Raw genomic sequence first — 19048 nt, forward strand, 5'->3', positions numbered from 1 at the left:
TTTCCTTCCTTCCTTCCTTCCTTCCTTCCTTCCTCCCTCCCTCCCTCCTCCCCTCCCTCCCTCTCTCTCTCCCCCTCTCTTTCTTTCTTTCTTTCTTTCTTTCTTTCTTTCTTTCTTTCTTTCTTTCTTTCTTTCTTTCCTTCCTTCCTTCCTTCCTTCCTTCCTTCCTCCCTCCTTCCCTCCCTCTCTCTCTCCCTCCCCCCTCTTTCTTGCTTGCTTGCCTTCCTTCCTTCCTTCCTTCCTCCCTCCCTCCTCCCCTCCCTCCCTCTCTCTCTCCCCCTCTCTTTCTTTCTTTCTTTCTTTCTTTCTTTCTTTCTTTCTTTCTTTCCTTCCTTCCTTCCTTCCTTCCTTCCTCCCTCCTTCCCTCCCTCTCTCTCTCCCTCCCCCCTCTTTCTTGCTTGCTTGCCTTCCTTCTTTCCTTCCTTCCTTCCTTCCTTCCTTCCTCCCTCCCTCCTCCTCCTTCTTTCTTTCTTTCTTTCTTTCTTTCTTTCTTTCTTTCTTTCTTTCTCAGCACAGTCCAATTCATTCTCATGTTTGATTTGTGATGCTTTATGGAAGAGGACATACAGGCCCTAAGAAGTACAATGTGCTACACAGATCACCACAGAGACCCACAATGAGGCCTGGGCTCCTGAGGTTTTTAGTTCCCTAGGCCCTGCCTTGCTGGACAGGAAAGTGGCCAGTTCAAAGCTTTACAGAAAATGGTGAGTTTTCCCTAACCCCTTAGGGCTGCCTTGTCTGGAAGCCCAGCAGCCTCTGCCTTTTTCTCGCAGACAGGGCAGCCTGCTCTTGGTGTCCCTAGTGGCTAAGCTCTCTCCTTTGCCCTGCCTCCTCCATGGCTTACTGAGGGCTGGGGCAGAGATGTTCAGTGAGGGGAAGGGAGGAGGGCTGACAGAGAGATAGATGGACTGACTGTTGGAAGGAAACATGCAGGTTGTTCGGTGGGAGGGGGGCCCATTTTGGCTTCCCCAGTCTAGTTATCTCATTTATGGAGATGGGGGAGGGGAGGCTCTGTACTTCCTGAGCTGCTAAATGCTGTCACAAAAACATTTATTAATATGCAAATTCTAAGTGGCAATCTGGACCCAGTCGGGTTGTGCTAATTTGCACATTAATATCTGTCTTCAGGCTGGCCTCAGCCCTGGAGAGGGAAGCTTTAGGGCTTGGGAAGGGGACTTAGGGAGGGAGGCTGCAGGTGGGGCACAATGGGGAGGGGCCACAGGCGTCTGCAGATGAGGGGGCAGGGACCCAGTCAGTCTGTGGTGGGGGGAACCAGAGGCAGCTTGCTTTGCAGGGTCAGTCGGTGTCAAGGCTTAGGGCACTGGCCTCTGGGTTCACAGTAACAGCAACCTGAGTCTGTTGGTGCAGCTGCTCTCAGGGAGGTGTACTACTAGGAAGCAAAGCAAGTGTGGTTAGCGGGAGAAATACATGCAGGACAATATGGGCCACTTGGACTGGGCAGTGTCTGCTGTCCTGCCCCTCGGGGAGGGCACCTTTGGGACAGAAAGGGGTAAGGAGCATCTTTTGAGCTGCTTGCTCCTTGCTTTCTTTCAGGGAGGGTTCACTGGTCCCCCGTAAGCTTGCTGACAAGTACAGGGATGCGTATCTCAGGATCTCAGTTTGCTATGCTGGCTCCATCTCAAACCTTCTCTCCTGTATCTGTTAATATACCCACCCAGTCCACATTGTTAGGACAATATGATCTCAAGCCTGGGCTGTGGGCTGTGGTGGTGCTAGTGGCAAGGGGCCGCCAGGGGAAACGGAGTCGCTGTTGTGTGGTAGCCCTGCCCGCCCCCTACCCCTCAGCCCCCAGCTGGTCCTCATGTGTCCTACATGTGGCTTTTCAGCAGTGGGGTCAAAGTGTCACCCTCTTCCCATCTCTTCAACCCATAGTGCCCTCTGCTGTCTGGTATTAGTTTAGTGGGCTGCATCCTTCAAATTCTGCTCCTTGTGGGGAGCCATCTCTGGCATCCCCATCCCAGCCCCGTTTCTATGACAATCTGTCACACATCAGTTTTGTTTCTATAATTGCTTCATATGTGAATCTTATTTTCACAGCTATACGGGGAGTCTTCTCCACAGTACCTGGCAGGGACCATATGTTTAGTCTGTTTTCAATAGATACCTATCAGAAATAGTTTTCCAAAGCCTTTCCACCCATTAGCATATTTAATCTTGGCACAAACCCAAGGAGTGACCAGCATATTATTTTCAGGTACTATGTTTATAGTGTTAAAATGTGTCAAGTACTACTACTTCAGAAGTTAGGTTTAGATTTAGGTGGTCATGTAATCACAATAAACTAAACTTGCAATTCTAAATATGGCCACTAGGTGGTAATATGTGCTTGGTTGTGCATAACTCTTTTTTTCTTTTTCTTCTTTTCTTTCTGGGACCATAAATCAATGTATTTACCTTTCTCACTTTTCTACTCATTTGAGTTAGCTGATTTTATGTTCCAGGCACATCTTCTCCTTCCAGTTTGGCCCATACAAAGTGGTTCTGATCACAAAATGGGACGGACAAATGTACAAAAACATCCTGTGTGATGGATGTTGAAATCAAGTTTTCTGGAAGCTCAGAGGGAGGGGTGATTGACTCAAAGGAGGGGGAGAAGCTGAGTATGGGAAAATAAGAGTTTATAGGAAGTGTGTGTGCCCATGTTGGGGGATGGCTCCTCCACAGGCTGAAAAAAGAAGCCCAAATATACAAAGGAGCAGAGGCTCCAGGTGGGAGGGAGAAGGGACACGGGGCTAAGGATGAGTTTCCACAGAAGATTAGGTTCTGGGGACAGCAAGCTTTAACAAGCTTTAATACCTTGCCCTGGACTTTAGGGGCGGGCCTGAGGCAACGCTTTAGGGTGAGCAGTGGCTCCCGGGAGACCAGATGCACTTGGTGTGTGTGGGATGAGGGGGTAGAGGAAAAAAAAAATGACAGCACTGGCCCACAGCAGAAGAAGTCCAGTTCCCTCCTTGCAGGCTTAAAAGTAGACCATGATGGGGATATATATGCCTGCTCCCAAAGCAACCACCAGGTAAGGGTTGAGTGGGTGGCCTGATGCAATGACGTCTGAGCCTCCGCGCTAGGAACAGTGTAGATGATGACACCATTAAAGGAGAGGGGGAACACATGCTTCCCCACTAATTGTCCCTAGAAAAAGTCAAAATAGAGCTTTTGATTGAATTAAATTAACTCGAACATGGTGCCATTAAAGGCGAGATTGGAAAGCCTGATAAAACAAGGCCGTAAAGAAGACGCACCCAGGTACGATTCAGCGCCTGTCTCCATAATCTTTAACTGTTATGGTCCTAAATAGTTTCTTGTTTCCTAAATCGTTTCCCCTGTAGTGTTTGAACAGAGCATCCCTTGCCTAAACACTCACCTCACTTTGCTCACGTACCTCGGGGTGTGTGCAGAGCCTGAGCCTGTGGATTCTCTTTGCATTGAAACTGCTTTATTGCCTTCTATAGGATAAGTTTGTACTCTCAGTGACCTGAAGAAGAAGCCACCAGCAGGAAAAGAATGCCTCATTGGATCTCTTTTCCAGTCCTGGGGCTTTCTGGGGTCTAGTCTGAGTGGTGGTTTCAGGGTGATGTGTCCCCCAGGGCTGAGCCCAGGGCTTTCGCGCTCCTGGGTCCTGCTGGTCTCAGCTGGGAGCATGCACTTTGATCCTCACTTGAGGTGCAGATTCTGATAGCTTTGGACGTTGCTTTGCTTGGTGCCCAACTCTTCAGCAGAAATCTGGGAGGCTGCCCTGTTCCCAGCCCCTTTCTCCTCATTTTCATTTGGCCCAGCATGGTTTTTCCACCACAGTGTGAGTTTCATAGCGAAGCTGAGTGTAAGCCTCTGGGACAGGCCTTACTCCTCCCTTCACAGGGAGAAGGGAGCTTGAGAATCCTGTCCATGGCCCTTGCATTGGCATGACAAACCCCTTCTTCTTCTAGGTGCCTTCAGGAAGTTTATCAGGAACCATGGGCTTCTAGCTACTGAACCCAAGACTGAGGCAGGTCCCTGGTAAGCTATGCCCCCTCAGAGGCCTGGACTCAGCTTCTCTTTCTCTTTGGGCAAACAGAGACTCTGGACTCAAGGACTCTGGACCTTGGCTGTTTTTGACAGGCTGGTGGAAGAGTTTTCCAAGGCATGGGTTCTTTCCTATCTTGGGCATCCAGACACTTTTCTGCAGCCATCTGAGTAAGTCATCTCTTTCCTACCTGAACTTATTCCTTCTAGCTCCAGCTCCAGTAGAATCTGAAGCTGACCCTGGTACCTCAAGACTCATACCCAAGGACCGGTAAAGGAGTCACAGAAAAGGAAATATTATCTCATTAAAACCGAGAACAAAGACCCACCTTTGAGGTAGCCCGGATTCTTGGGGAAACCCACTTTCTCTATGGTGTCAACCCAGACCTCCCTCCATTCATACCATCAGACAATGCTCTCCAGGTGCCTTCCCTGTCATTGTCCTAGCTTTGAGTAACCCCCTGACTGTGGTTAATAGTGCAGTGCGCTTTAGCTAGGTCATTTTTGGAAGCAGGCTTTATTGAGGGGAGAGAAAGACGGGGAGCCCTCTGAGGTACTTCTTGGGGGCTTCTTTAAAGGGGGAAGGGAGAGTGTATGGGGTCCACACTAACATAATACATTAATCATGCTTGACCACAGGATAGCGAACGAGCTGTACAAAGAGACGTGGAATAGGAAGGAACAGCGTCCCATTTTCTCAGACAGGCCCCTGATGTCTCCTGCTTCTCATTCTGCTTCTTCCCTCTTCTCCTTCCTCTTCCTCCTCTGTCTTCTTCACTTCTTCCCACCCGGTTCCCTTTCCTTACTCCCTCCTGAGTATCAGAGGTGGACTGGCCTGTATTTAACCCTGGGGTTAAATACTGCTCCAGGTTCACTTTCCTGTTGGGGGCGGCTCTCTCTGTTCCTGAGGAGCCAAGCCTTCAGCAGCAAAGCCCTTTTAGGTCAGCCTCTGTAACTCATTAGCATAATGGGTCGTACATGGAGCAGTTATCCCAATAAGTGCTAGTGGGAGGGAGGCACAGTACTTCGAAGTGTTTCTTCAGGGTACAACAAGGACACTTCTAATCACAAGCACACCCCCACCCTACCCTTGTCACCTTCCTTGTCACCCAACCCTTTGCTTCTGCCTGGAGCTGTTCAGTTCTTGTCACCTTGGATGTATCCTTTTGTCCAGGAGGCCTTGCCTGGCACGCTGTAGGTACTCTTGGGCCATTTTGCCAGCTCATCATTCTCCAGGTTTTTCCTGGGTCCTTCTATGATCCAGACACTGTGGCTGCCTTCTGATAGACAGTATGGGGACATCTGGGCTCTCAGGATCCTTCATCCAGAACCCCCAGGACATAAGGCCACCTCACTGATACTTCCTGATGGCCGGTTCAAAGTGAGAAGAAACACTAAGTTTGAGAGCGATCGATAAGGCCGACATCTGAATGCACACCGGAGATGTGAGACAGATGCCAAATGAGGCTCAGACCGACTCTGTCATGTCCAGATATAACCAGACAGGGAGCTGGGTGTGGCACAGAGGGAGGGCGTGAGCAATTTTAAATTTCCAGCGTTGATGTCTCTGGTCAGTCAGCCCAGTCCTCTTCTGGTCTGAACCCATGTCCACAGTGTGGCTGTCTAGCTGCTGAGCACGACAGAAGACCAGAATGCTAGGCTCCTAAAATTTATGGCTAGACTTTATGACAATGGAAATATTTTTTTAATTGAGGCTTGCACCACCATTACACTGCTAATTTAATTATTCCCTATATTTCATCCATCACCATCTGATCCACGGGAAGCAAATAGCTTGTCTTTCTGACAAGAAAGCGTCAAATTGATTAAAAGTGTGTGCAGGACGGAGCTGGGCTGTGACCTGCTCACGGAGGCTGGACCTCTGGGTGTGCCCAGGGGAGAACAGGAAAGCGGAACTCAAACACACACTTGCCAAAACTCACCTCCCAGGGATATATCTTGCTCTGCCCAAGGGCCATAGAGTCACAACCGGAATATCACATGTGCAGGTGAGCCTGGGTTAAACGCATTCTCATATAGAGCCTCCAGTGTGCCAAGCGCAATGTGACCACACCTATTTGGTTACACACAGCCATGTACAGGCAAAGAACGAACGGCATGGCGCCTCCCACCAAAGCCTGCCAGCGACTGTCTGGGTACCTCACACACGCTCACGTGACGCAGGTGCCTTGGTCACCTTGGAATAATAGTCCATGCTCAAAAAACATCACAATCTCATTCCATAGCATCCCTTCTGTGAAGGTGATTCGGTTTCTCAGATGTGTATCTTCTCACCACTGTGGTGGAGAAGGTAAGAGAAACATTTCCTTCCAGAACAGGCTGGTTGGAAAGAAGACCTTTGACCTGAGTACTAAGTCTGGCTGCAGTTCCACATCTACAGAAGGACTTAGCTCTACACTGTTCACCTAGCCGTGTCCCAGAAATCTTAGAAGGAATTTTATTTCTTTTCCTGTTTTCAGACACAGTGAATAGCCCTGACAGTTCTCGAATTCCCTATACAACAGAAGATTGTCTTCATTTCCTGAGCCTCCCCGTCTCCACCTCTCAAGAGTTGAGATTTCAGACCTACACCACCGTGACCAGTTTATGTGGGCTAAGGATTGAACACAGGGTCTTGAACACGATAGGCAAGCACTCTGTTAATTGGAGTACATTCCCAGTCCCTGAGGACCTTCAGAGGGGCCACCCGCAGCAGCCACTTCCTCCGCTTCCCACTGCCTTATCCTGTCCTGTGTTTATTTTCGACCACCTGTTTGCATAATGGACAACCTCACAGTGTGTGGCTGAACCAGGCTTGCTCAAGCTCTGGGTTGTAGTCTTGGGAATTTGACAGCCGAGCACTCCATGGATCTCAGAGAGAAGCAGAGAGAAGGGAGGGGGTGTGAAGCCAGTGTCCTAACAGAAGAGGCCGCTTCCTGTACTTGAGATGTCCCTTGTTGCTCCCAGGCACAGTACAGAAACCATCGAGCATGGCAATCCATTCGATTCACAAAGCTCTGGACTCCAGTGCTAAAATCACACCCTGCAACACACCCCATAGGCCATATTTGTTACAGTGACATCTGCATATCACACCACACCATACCACACAGACACAGACACCGCATGCGCGCGCGCGCACACACACACACACACACACACACACACACACACACACACACACCTGATAGTAAAACCACCATCGTTTCCACTCTCCTAGGGAAATCTCAGAAAGGCTACTTTGCCTGTGGATTTTCCCTTTCCCCAGTGTCTCTCCGAGAAAGCAACTTTTTGTCTGTCCTTTCTGGTGTGTCAGTGTCCGGGTACATATTGGACAACTGGGCACTGAGTTCTAGCCACACACCTCAACTAGGTGGGAGAACAAGACACCTTGGGAAGGTGGATTGGCACCCTCTTTCCTGATCCCTCTTGGTCAAGGCTCTTCTGGCTCAGTCCCAGGCCCATCTCGGACCCAGGCTTGCCTGATGCTGCATACCTGTAGATTTTAGAGTCTAGAACTTGCTCAGAGCCATTTAAAAACCCGAAAATTTGACATAGACCGAGGAGAGGACACTCTTTGCCTCATAAGGTTTAGTACGTTTGCTAAAAATTCTCCCTTCACCTTTCATAAAAGTGTGGCACCAAATGGCTAATGTGTGGCCCGAAGTGCACGTCAGGGTGGACTTCCTAGTCAAGGCTGCCATCTTGGGAGAAAAACTCAGGCTTTGCCAGTAATGGGGGTAGGGGAGGGGTGGGGCCGCCTGAGTGGCAAGAGTGTGCAGTGGTTTGTGGTACTTATGTATTTCAGGTGAGTGTGGCCACCCACCTAGGCAGATTTCTTCACCTCCCAGGCCAGGCAACCAGCCTTTCTATCTTCTAAAGTGGTATGTCTAGAGAAATGGCTTAGTGGAGAGTCATAAACTCTAAAACCAAATAGAATTAAATAGGAACTATTCCTTTATGTGACTTAAAATAAATTAAGCAAAATCAATTATTACAATCTACAAAGCCTGGGGGGGGGGGAGGGGCGGAGGGGCGGGGGGCGGAGGGGGGGGTAAGGGAAAGAATTGCCCCACCTCCTCAGTGCGGAGCCCAACTGCAGCGACCAACCGACCGGGCTCCCGGGTTTGCATGACAAAAACACTCGACAAACAACAACAAATTGCCAGCTTGTCGGGGGGCCTCAGGGCACTCGCGACAACTGGCGCGTTCCTCCGGGCAGCGCTGGGCTCTCTGCCCGCAGGAGGGACTGGCGGCAGATGCTTCTCGCAGGCAGGGCAGGGGGAGGGGGAGGCCTTCACATCAAGTGAGCGAAGACTGTGGCTGGGGTATGTGAAGTGGGATGCTGACTTGCGGCCCGCCACTGCCCCGCTGATGGACTGGCCTGTGGGTGACCCTGCAGGAACCATGGGCTTCCATCTCCCTAGGAGGTCTAGACTGTCCCTGGCCTAACTACCACTCCAGGTGACCGGGCCCCACCTGCCCATGCCGCCAGCCTCTAAGGCTTGGCTGGGAGCAAAGAGCGCCGGGCTTTTACCCTTGGCTTCCCCAATATGAGGCCTGGGCAGATGGCTGGCCAGAGCTAAATTGATTCATAATGATTTGTGTCTCTTCCCTGCCCGGCAAAGGGTAACTTTGCATTAGAGACACAGATGTCTTAATAAGGAGGTGCCAGGCCCTCCCACTGCAGGCAGCCTTAGTACCCTCCATCCACCGCAGACAGATGTAGGGTGGGGCATAGAACTGGGAGGCTTGGCTCCATCCGCAAAAGTTGGCTTTTCACTTCCCCCAAGGCAGCTGTGGCCACCTAATCGGAACAGTTTAGGCACACCCAGAACACTGACTTTTTAGTAAGCTTGCCGAGACGGTCCTCCCCCCTCCCCCACCCCATTCACAGCTTCCTGTCCCAGGATCAGTCTTCAACCTATGCCTCCCAGACCCAACTCCACCCGCCCCGTTGCTAGCCACCATGACAGAAAAACAACCAACCAACGGAACAAAGAAACAAAATTGCAAAATGGCTCTTCAGCACCACGACAGAGGTATCCCTGCTCACTGCAGTGGAACTGTCCACAGGCTGGGTCCCATTCCCTATTTAAAGTTCACTTTTTTTTTTTTTTGGTGGTAAAGGCTGTGTCCCATTTCAAGTCCTACTTGGCACCGGAGGTCCTGGATGGAGTTGTTTTATGTCACTCCCCACACTCTCCTTATGCAGCAGTCTCTCTTCACCTTTCTCCATCTGTGCCCACACCTTCACGTCCTAGGTACTCACTAGAGGTGTGCAGAGCCAGTTCATAAACGCCCTAGTGCCATCTACTAGTTACCTGCCATTCTGAGGTCAGGGGTACTTTTGCAGGCTCCCCTTGTAAACAGTTTGTCCTTGTGAGGGGGTCCGTACTGTCACTGTGGTGTTCCTCTGTCTGAGGGAACAGCTCCTTCAATATGAAGGGGTACTAAAGGCCAATTCAACTGAGCTCTAGCTTTGAGAGGCCCAGCCATGTTCGCCAGAGTTTGAGGACTGCAAAATGGCACAAATTAGGACCAGATGAGTTCTGATGCCACCCCCTTGGCCTCATGAGGAGAAGGGAGGCTGCCATGAGGTACTCTGCCTTCAGAGGTCTCAGGAATGCAGTGTTAGCTGTGATCTCCCCAGCCTGTGATCCTGGTTCCCTTCAGTTGACCTTGCTCATCTTCCCCGCTGCAGTCCCTACCCCAATGCTTCCTTCCTGGACACCCACCACTGTTGCCTTCTTGTTCAGCGTTTCTAACATTGATTAGCTTAGTTTGGTCTGTCTATCTTTTTATTTTTTATTTTTCGAGACAGGGTTTCTCTGTGTAGCCCTGGCTGTCCTGAAACTCACTTTGTAGACCAGGCTGACCTCAAACTCAGAAATCTTCCTGACTCTGCCTCCTGATTGCTTGGACTAAAGGCGTGTGCCACCACTGCCTGGCTATCGTTTGTCTATCTTAAACCATCTTGTGGCTGGACCCCGGATTGTCTGCATGGGTGCTTTTGTTTGTTTGCTTTTTGCTTTTCTAGCCACAAGTATAAGTCGGCTGTGCCTTTGACTTTTGACACATCCCTTGAAATCCCTCAGAGACACATTTGCCTGACCTTGTGGGATGTCAGGTCTGAGGTTCTTCTGTAAATCTAGTCCTCCCATGCAGCCACACAGCATCCTGATACCTGTCTTCAAACCCCCAGGTACAGCCCCTACTGCGACCTGCCAGCCCGTGTCAGAGCAGCATGTGCCACAAGGCTCGAAGAATATGCTGTTACAGTCAAGCCGGGAGCTCCACGTTCTTGTCCTAGCTCTGCTGCCCTTTTCCCATCTGTACATTTTTGGCGATTGAAAGCACGCCTCAAGATGGTGGCTCTGAATAGGCTGTTCGGAGACTGAAAGCCAGACCAACAGGAACAAGTGAAAGATCAGGCTGATGGTAGCTATCACAAGGGTAAGGAGCCTGCGTGCTTCACTGTGTGCTTTCTGCTCTGAGCTTAGCACGTAGTAGGTGTTCAATAAAAGTGGGTTATATGAATGCAGCTACTCTGCCCTGTCAGCGTCTAGGGAGCAGACAGCATGAAAGAAGTAGGAGAATGGCCAGAGCTCAAGTCATCCTGACTGAGTGCTTGGAGTCATTCTGAGGCAAGAAATTTGTTTTTTTCTCAGCACACACCTAAGGCTTATGGACAGCATGTCTAAGCCAAGTATATCCCTCACAGATAGTCTTTGAGAGCAAGCCAAGAACCCATCCACTCCACCTCCCTAGGCATCTCCCAGGCAAGCATGCTCCACTCATGTCTTTTGTTTTTCTTAATGAAAGCAGCAAGAGCCAGGCTTGCGTCTGAAGGTGCAGCCTTGAGTATGGATGTCTTCATTTTGGCTGAGCCACTGGTGTGTCAGCCTATGCTGGCAGCTGCACTGGGGGGCTTTGTGGGGCACATGAAGGAGGTGAGTGTGGGAGCCTCCAAAGTCACAGCTTACGTACCTCCCCCTCCATCACCCCAGTACGCGTACCTTCCCCTCTCAAAAGATAAAACACCTTGTGCTCTCTTCTGTGGGGACACTTAGCCATTGTTTCATGCTTCTTGAATGGATCTGCCTGTAATATTAGTGTGTATGTACTCACATACGTGTGGTTGCACATATGTACATGCATGGTGTGTGTGTGTGTGTGTGTGTGTGTGTGCGTGCACTCGAGCGCGCACGTGCACAGACACACATGTAGGCCAGAGATAAACCTCAGGTGTTACTCTTCAGGAACTGTCTATCTTGATTTTATATTGTATTTTATTATTTATTATTCTGGAGGGAGGTCCAGCTCCCTTGTTTTTTTTTTGACACAGGACCTTGCACTGCAACCTGGAGCTGGCTGATTAGGCCAGGCTGGCTGGTTTTGCCTCCCTGGTCCAAGAATTACAAATTCATGCCGCTGTGCCTGACTTTTGTTGTGGGTGCTGAGATAGAACACACGTTTTTATGGTGTTTACAGCAAACGTTTTCATGATGAGCTATCTCCCCAGCCCCTGACTGTGACATTTTGAAGTCTCTGCAGTGCCAGCAACCCCCAAGCCCTCATGTCCTCACTTACTGAGCCTTGGGTGTATTTGTATGTAGGTGCATCTCATTGGTGGAGGGAGATTTGCATGGCCTTACATAAGCCTAAGTTTTGTGCTAGATAGGACTGTGGTCCCTGCTGAGAGTGTCCACTCTCAACTTCAGCTGGCAGAGGCAGGGATCGCTGGGAGGCCACCTGCTATAGTCTATAGGCTTTGACTTTTCTGTGACTATCACAAGGATTGTGTAGCACTACAACCACATACTAGGCAGCCCTTGGAGAGTCCATGGTAGGAAATCTGGACAGGTGGGGCTTCCTTGATAGCTGCCCAAGTATGCATCTCTGAAGTAGGCCCAGGGTAGCCCAACACTCTGTAGATAACATTGGCTATACTAGGACTCTGTGGAATAGTGACCTGGGCTTTTGTATCGGGGAAGAAGTCCGGTTGTAGGTGAGGAAGAGCTGAGCTGGGGGCTGGATCTAGGTTTGGCCTCGGAGCCCAGCATTTGCCAGGAATCCTGTTCTTAGATCTGGGGACTCCTCAGGCATGGTTTATTTCCTTGTTCTTCTCAGACTTGCTAACTGGATGGGCTCCTCTTCTTTGTTTCACCTCTCGTGCTCCTGGGGCAGGCAGTGGTGGCTGTAAGGGCTGTAAACAGGCCCCTGGCTCTCTAGTGGGAAAGGCAAATGAGTCAAAGAAGGCAAACATGCAATGTGGGCTATAGGAGCTGTCCCCAACTGCGTCGGTGGAGAGGGAGTCAGTCGGGAGAACTTCTACATCCAGTGAGGGACCACCGTGTCTCCTTCCCTTTTAAATAGTCCAGGCTATATTGCTTCCTCTTCTAAACTTCTGGAGTTTGGAAGTCATAATTGAGAGCAGCCTCTAGAGTAAGGGACAAAGGGCACAGATGAGAGTGAAAGTCTCAAGCTGGGTGGGTGGTTGCCTGTCGCTGCCCCCCTCCACCCCCAGGCCTACTTGAAGACCCTAGGGGCCAGGGAGGAGGGTAAGTTGGAGGGAGCCTGCCACAGCTTTGTGACTCAAAAGGGTGTCCTTTGGGGAGCCTGTGGTTTGTCTGGAACCCACCAGAGTCAGGTATGACAAGGTGTTTATGTGTGTGTGCGTGCGTGTGTGTGTGTGTGTGTGTGTGTGTGTGTGTGTGTATGTGTGTGTGTGTGTGAGAGTAACTTGTGCAGGGGGGTTCCTTCTCTCCAAAGTCATAGTCATAAACAGATCTGTCTCACTGTCACAGGGTGATAGCCTGTAAAGGGGAGGTTGGCACAGCCTGAGGTGGTAAAAATGATTGACAGGCACCATGAAGGGTCATTGGGTCCCAAGATGAAAAAAAAATCACAGAAGGTTTTCAGTTTGTTTTTTTGTTGCTGTTACTTTGTGGATTTTTTTCCCAATAAGAAATACTTGCTGGGGATGGGTGGGACAGTTCCGTGGACAAAGAATGTGCTGGCCTCTTCTTTCCTGAATCAAACAACTGACAGATTCCTCAACATCAATCCACTGAATCGGACTTTCAGGTTCTCAGCCTACCCTGTCCACTAGATTCATAAAGGCTTCTTGAGTCTAGGATCCCAGGCCTGGAATGGCTGTGGGTCACTGGAATTTCTGTCTTTTTTTTTTTTTTTTTTTTTAAAGCATTTGACTGTTCTAAGCAGACAATATTCTTTTTCAGTGGGCTTGAGACCCAGAGCTCATTTAAAGGGCCACAAAGTAATTCTCTGGCCTTCTTAAGAACACTGCTGGATGCATGCACTCAACCTCCTGCCCCACAGGCTCTCTGTCTTTGTCTCTGTGTGCGTCTGTCTGTCTCTCTCTGTCTCTTTCTGTCTCTGTGTCTGTCTCTCTCTGTCTCAGTATACCTGTCTCTGTCTCTCTCTGTGTCTCTGTCTCTGTCTCTCTCTCTCTCTCACACACACACACACACACATCAAACAAACAAACAAATTCTTACTACCAAGACATTGTTTTTACTAATAGACTAGACAACAGTCAGTATAGAAGGCCTCAAATAACAGAAATACCAGACGCCTGAAACAAATCTTTGAGTCCAAGATCAATTTACAACATAGGGGCACATCTGTCCCACAGGACCTTGTTAAGGACTTGGTGGCAGGTAGTCAGGGCGACCGTACCTACAGGTGGCAGTGTTGTGTGTTTCTGCCTTGGGATGACCCTTGCCATCCAGCCAGCTATGTGAACTTGAGCAAGCCAGTTCAGCTATTTTGGCAACAATGTCCCCAAACACACTTTACAGTTTCCCTTGTTCCATATACTCTGCCTTTTTTTTTTTTTTTTTTTTTTTTTTTTTTTGTGACGATAAGCCTTACTGGATCAGGCTAAACTGGGAGAGTGGATCTCCAGGGAATAGCTTGTACCAAAGGCACACTGGTAAGGTGTTTAATGTTAGTCTCAAATGGTGGTCCATGTGGCCCTCAGGTGGAATTTCATGCACAAGAGTAACATTTATAATTGACAGCTGCAGTTAGTTGACTCCAAATAAAGGCAATCTTTGTATATTATGCAGGGGGAACTTATCTAATCCTCTGAAAGACTTGGAACACAAAAGTGAGTTTTCCCTTAGGAAGAGGAAATGATGCCTCAAGACAACTATGGCATGAGTATGAGACTAATATTTTCTGGGTTGGTGGACTGTCCCAAAGAAGTCAGGGATGTCAGTCAACATTAGGGTACTCTTTGAAACCAATCAGTTCATCTATCATCTATCTCTTCTCTCTGTGTGTCACAGTTTTAGTAAACTTGACACAAACCTAGACATACCTCGGTGGGGGTGGGGTGGGGGAGGGGACATCGGCTAAGGAGTCGCAGCCATTGGATTTGCTTGTGGACTTGTCTGTGGAACATGTTCTTGGTTGCTTATTGATGTGGGCAGGGTCATCCCTGAACAAGTGGGCCCAGGCTGCGTGGGAAGGGTAGGTGACTGAACAAACTAGAGAAAGCAGGACAGCATGCAGCACTCCTCCATGGTCTTTGCCTCCAGGTTTTTGCCTTGAACTATTGCCCTGACTCCCCTGAATAATGACTATAGGCTCTAAAACGAAATAAATTCTTTTTTCCCCCGCAAGTTGTGTTAGCTTATGGTATTTTCTTATGGCATCAGGAAAGGAAAGTTGGACTCTGTCTGTCTGTCTGTCTTCTGTCTGCTTGTCTGCCTGTCTATTATCTGTCACCTCTCTATCTTCTTTTTCTTTCTCTGAGAACCCTGACGGATATACCTTGGCTTAAGAACATCTCCAGAGAAACGTATTTGCTGCTTTGTGTTTTTCCAGGAAATACTACATAGAAACAAATCAGCCTGCTGTCTTTCAGAAAAGGAGAAGGATCATTTTAGGAGTATTTACTAAGGTACTTGAAACATGGACTCTGTATGGAAACATCCCAGCTCCAGTTGTTTAAATCAGCTTCATGTTCTCGGCCCACCTTGTTGGCAAGATTCAAAAGGGCTTCTCAGATCCCAGGACCCAGGCCTGGAATGGCTGCAGTTCACTGGAATCTCTCTATTTTTTGAAATATTTGAGTGGTGCCTATTTGACTGTTCTGAGCAGATGATGTTCTTTGTTTATGAGAGAAATTAGGCCAAATCCAACTTTTCCACAGATGGAGAAGCCTGAATTATTTATCAGAGGCTCATGAATTTGGTTCTGGCAAATGGCAGGGCCGAGGGCGGCTGATTTGTGTTCTACAGTTGGAACAGCTTGGTCTCAGTGGGTCCTGGGCCTTTCTGACACAGCACTGGGCCTGGCAGGGGCACTGTAGCCCCTTGGCTTTCTTCACAGAACTCTACTGGTTCTGGAATGTGTGCAGCCAGGCTTGGTAAGGTCTTGCTTGGACACTGGGATGTCTGGGTTTTTCTGAACCCCTGCTGGACTGTGGGCTGCCTTGGGGGATGGTGCTGCTTTGTTCAGAAAAGATACCCCCTCCCCCCTGCTGGACTGTGGGCTTGCTATGCTCGCCCTTGCTGGGTTTTCTGCACCTGCCTTCTCTCTGGTAGCCATCTTTGTTTTCAGGGGAGCCTCAGCAATGGGTGAATTCTCTCAGTGACTAATGAGGGAAGCCCTGTCCTGTCCTCTTGATCAGCACTGGTATCATAGAAGAGAGTGTGAGCTCTCTGGGCAGGGGAGGGACTTGGAAAGGGGTCTCACACATTTGAGTACTAGCATTAACTCCTGGTAAAGGTGTGGGGGTCTTAGGCTGCCCCTTATTTCTGTATTTTGTCCTTAGAACAACCAGAGGAGTCAGTCCTTCAGATACAAGAACATTCAGGAGTTTATTTGGTAGTTTCTAGCTAGGGAGTCACAGTTCCCAGTCCAGGCAGTGTCTATCATTCAATGGGGGCAAGATGTGGGAGTCTCCAGGTTCAGTGAGGGCCCAGAAAGCCTTATACCCTTCAACATAGTCTGGTGTTTGAGTGAGGAGAAAGAGGAAGCAACACTGCTTTCTGCCCGTCTCAACTGCTTCTTTAGAGATTCTAGCAGGGGAGGGTAGCTACTCCCATACCTGTGACCAGACAATGGTCTTCCTGTATCAAGGAAGGCCGTCATCTTTGACAGAGCATGCAGCTCTGGGAGGGATGTATGTGGAGCAAATTGAGAGGAAGGGAACACATGACGAGCCAGCTAGATCAGCCTAATCAACCCTGGAGACTCCCGGGACGACAGATGTCACAGTCACACTCCTCTCAGATTTAGCCTGTCCACCTCTAGTACTCACCTACTCTGTGGCTGTGAGAAAACCCTTGACAAAAGCAACTTAAGAGAGGAGTAGGGGTTTGCCCTGGCCCAGGGCTTCAGATGGTACAGCCCAGCATCGTGGGGAAGGCATGACAGAATTCATGGTGGCAGAATTCCTTTTCTCCCTTTTTTGTCCAAGGCTCTAGCCCATGGCATGATGACATTCACATTCAGGGTGTGCCATCCCTTACCAGTTAACCTTCTCTGGAAACATCCCCATACTCCCAGCCAGATGTGTGTCTCCTAGGTGACTCTAGACTGAGTGAAGTTGACATCATGTTGCCCAACATGTGCAGATTGGGTTTCTCATCTTCCTGAGGCTGTTTCTCATTCTAAAAAGGAGATAGAGACCTAGTGTTTCCAGCCTTGACTTGGCATGACCTGGACTACAGTGCTCGTAAGTAGGCCCGGGGCTAGATCATCTGTTTATCTGTGTTGCTCCTGGCCATAGTCCACTGTTTCCTTGGAGCTGTCTGGGATGATGATGATGATATGACAACGACAATGTTGTCAATGATGATGAGGACAACAATAATGCATGTGTGCCTAGCACATGTGGGTGTGGGTGCTGACACATGCCCATAGGCCAGAGAACAACTCTATGGAGTCAGTTTCCCCCTTCTATTTTTGCTTAGGTCCCAGGGATTGAACTCAGGTTATAAGGCTGCTACCTTAGTACTGAGCTATCTCCCTGGTCCAATCTGGTCTCCAAAGAGAATTCCAAATGGGCCACCTATTTGCTGGTCACCTGGGACATGCTAGTTTACCTTTCAGAGTTTTCCAGGCCCCATTATCTTTGAGCATCCTTTCTCTTTTGTATGTTCTCGGGCCAACTGAAGAGACCTGTTTCTTCTGCCGCCGCCGAGGCTGTGGAACAAACGATCAGGAGGGAACGAGCAAGGAGGCTGCTGAGGTGAGTCTCTTAAGTGTTTGGTTTGAACCATTTTAATTTGCATTCAAGTTTAATTACTATCTGTCTTTAAGGTTGCCCACGTGGGAGAAGAAGCGTCTAGGCCCCAAGGATCCTGCTTCTAAATGTGTCTTTTACGGCTCCTGTCTAGAGTGTACACTGCTTCTCTGTCTCCATCGACTGACATCTCTCCTACTGGGGCTTGGGGATCAGAGGGATCTCCCAAGGCACTGACTGTTCTTGCCCCTCCCCACTGCCCTCCATGTGAACTCTGCCTTCCTCTCCTGTGGTCCTAGTGGGACCCCCCTCTTCCTCTCTTTCCCAATCCACGCAGCTCCAAGAAGGCAGATGGTGAGTGGATGTGGGGGTCGGTGACAGTAGAAGCTCTTTGTCATTTCCTCTGGCAAAGAGCCAAGGTCTGGCTGTGGAATGGGTGAGGACGAGAGGCGACAAGGGGGAGAATAAAGATAAGTTCCAACCAACGAGACCTTCAAAGCTTCAAGACGAGGGCAAGGTGAGATGGCTCAGCTGGTGACAACCTGATTTTTATGTCTGGAGCTCACATGGTAGAAGGGGAGAACTGACTCGTGCAAGTTGTCCTCTGACACCGCATCATGTATGCAAATCCACCCCCCTCCCCCCCCAAAAAAAAATAGAAAGATCTTTTTCTTTCTTGTCTGAAGTGTCCTGCCATCTGCCCCTTGCTCAGGTTAGCATGTCTTTCGAACTACCAGCCAGGAGCTCTCCAACCACCAACCAAACTCAAGGTCTCCTTCAGGCCTAGGCTAAGCTTGTTCTCTTCTGTGAAACCTTCTGGGGCTTTAGTGGAACCACCCATTCTACATGATGTAGATGATGGTCTTGAGGCTCATGGGGTCCCTAGGGAAATCATTTGGCTGTGTGTTGAGTGGTTCTCGGGGCAGGCTGGCCAAACACAGGACCGGAGGGCTGGATGTGTTCAGTGAAGGGAGAGTAGCGGTGGTAGTAGCAGTGGTACTCAGGCTCAAACAGCCAGAGGGGAGAGGATAGAGAGGGAAGAAGACAGGGAGGAAAGAGGAGGGGGGTGTCAGAAGGAAGGGGTGAGCCAGCACAAAGCACTTACAGGACTAAATACAGTCCTGGGACAGCAAATAATTGGGGCCTGAGTCAGCAAATTTCACCCATAATTTCTTAAGCATCTGCCAGGCCACTGCCTCCCCGCCCCCCGCCGGGAGAGGAGCAGCCGCTTCAAAGAAGCCTGAGTGGAAAGCCTCATTTAGCAAATGAGCGGAATGTTTAAAAATAACGCCAGGAGTCACCCTCCGAGAAGGCAGGCAAGAAAGCGAGGCCACCCGTCTCTTCCTGCTGCTCACAGCCCCCTTCCCCCCAGTTCAACAAAGCCCATAAGGAGGGCTTGGGGGCAGGTTGCTAGAGTAGAGGCACTGGCAGGTGACTCCACTAGACAAAAGGAGGGGATGTGCTGTGTTCGAGTGTGTGCTGGTTCAGGGAAGCCTGATTCTGTATGTGTGTGTGTACACATGTGAGTGTGTGTGTGTTGTGACAGGGTGTGGTGACAATGCAGGTGCGTGTTCTCTTGTTGTGTATGCTCTAACTTGGCTGAAGGCTGGCTCTGGTGCATGAGTGACAGGTATGTCAGCATTGCCATCAGTGTGAAGGACTGAGATTTTTGAGGCAGAAGGACAGATGGATACTGCAGAAGAGACAGAGACACACAGACCTTCTGGAGTAGTACAGTTCTTGCTCTGTAATGAATGTTGGTACACAGACTCACCCAGCTCTGGCCTGCTCTTGGAGGCC

The 19048-nt window shown here is 49.5% G+C and overlaps 1 protein-coding gene and 1 long non-coding RNA gene across 78 annotated transcripts in view; one reads left to right on the forward strand and one right to left on the reverse strand.

Annotated features, from left to right (window-relative positions):
* The window catches only part of Celf4 (CUGBP, Elav-like family member 4), a 276901-nt gene that overhangs the window by 104545 nt on the left and 153308 nt on the right, over positions 1-19048 (reverse strand). The window lies entirely within an intron of this gene.
* Positions 1-19048, forward strand: part of Gm3227 — a 35703-nt gene that overhangs the window by 14034 nt on the left and 2621 nt on the right. Inside the window, exons 1-2 of one of the 2 annotated variants that reach the window (XR_003952587.1) lie at positions 443-16738; positions 17181-17254. This is a non-coding gene — a long non-coding RNA (predicted gene 3227). Of the gene's footprint in view, positions 1-442; positions 17255-19048 lie in introns of those variants that run through there. The other variant, XR_003952586.1, reaches the window with a different exon arrangement.

Source organism: Mus musculus, chromosome 18 (genome assembly GCF_000001635.26).
Source record: "Mus musculus strain C57BL/6J chromosome 18, GRCm38.p6 C57BL/6J".
Classification (NCBI taxonomy): domain Eukaryota; kingdom Metazoa; phylum Chordata; class Mammalia; order Rodentia; family Muridae; genus Mus; species Mus musculus.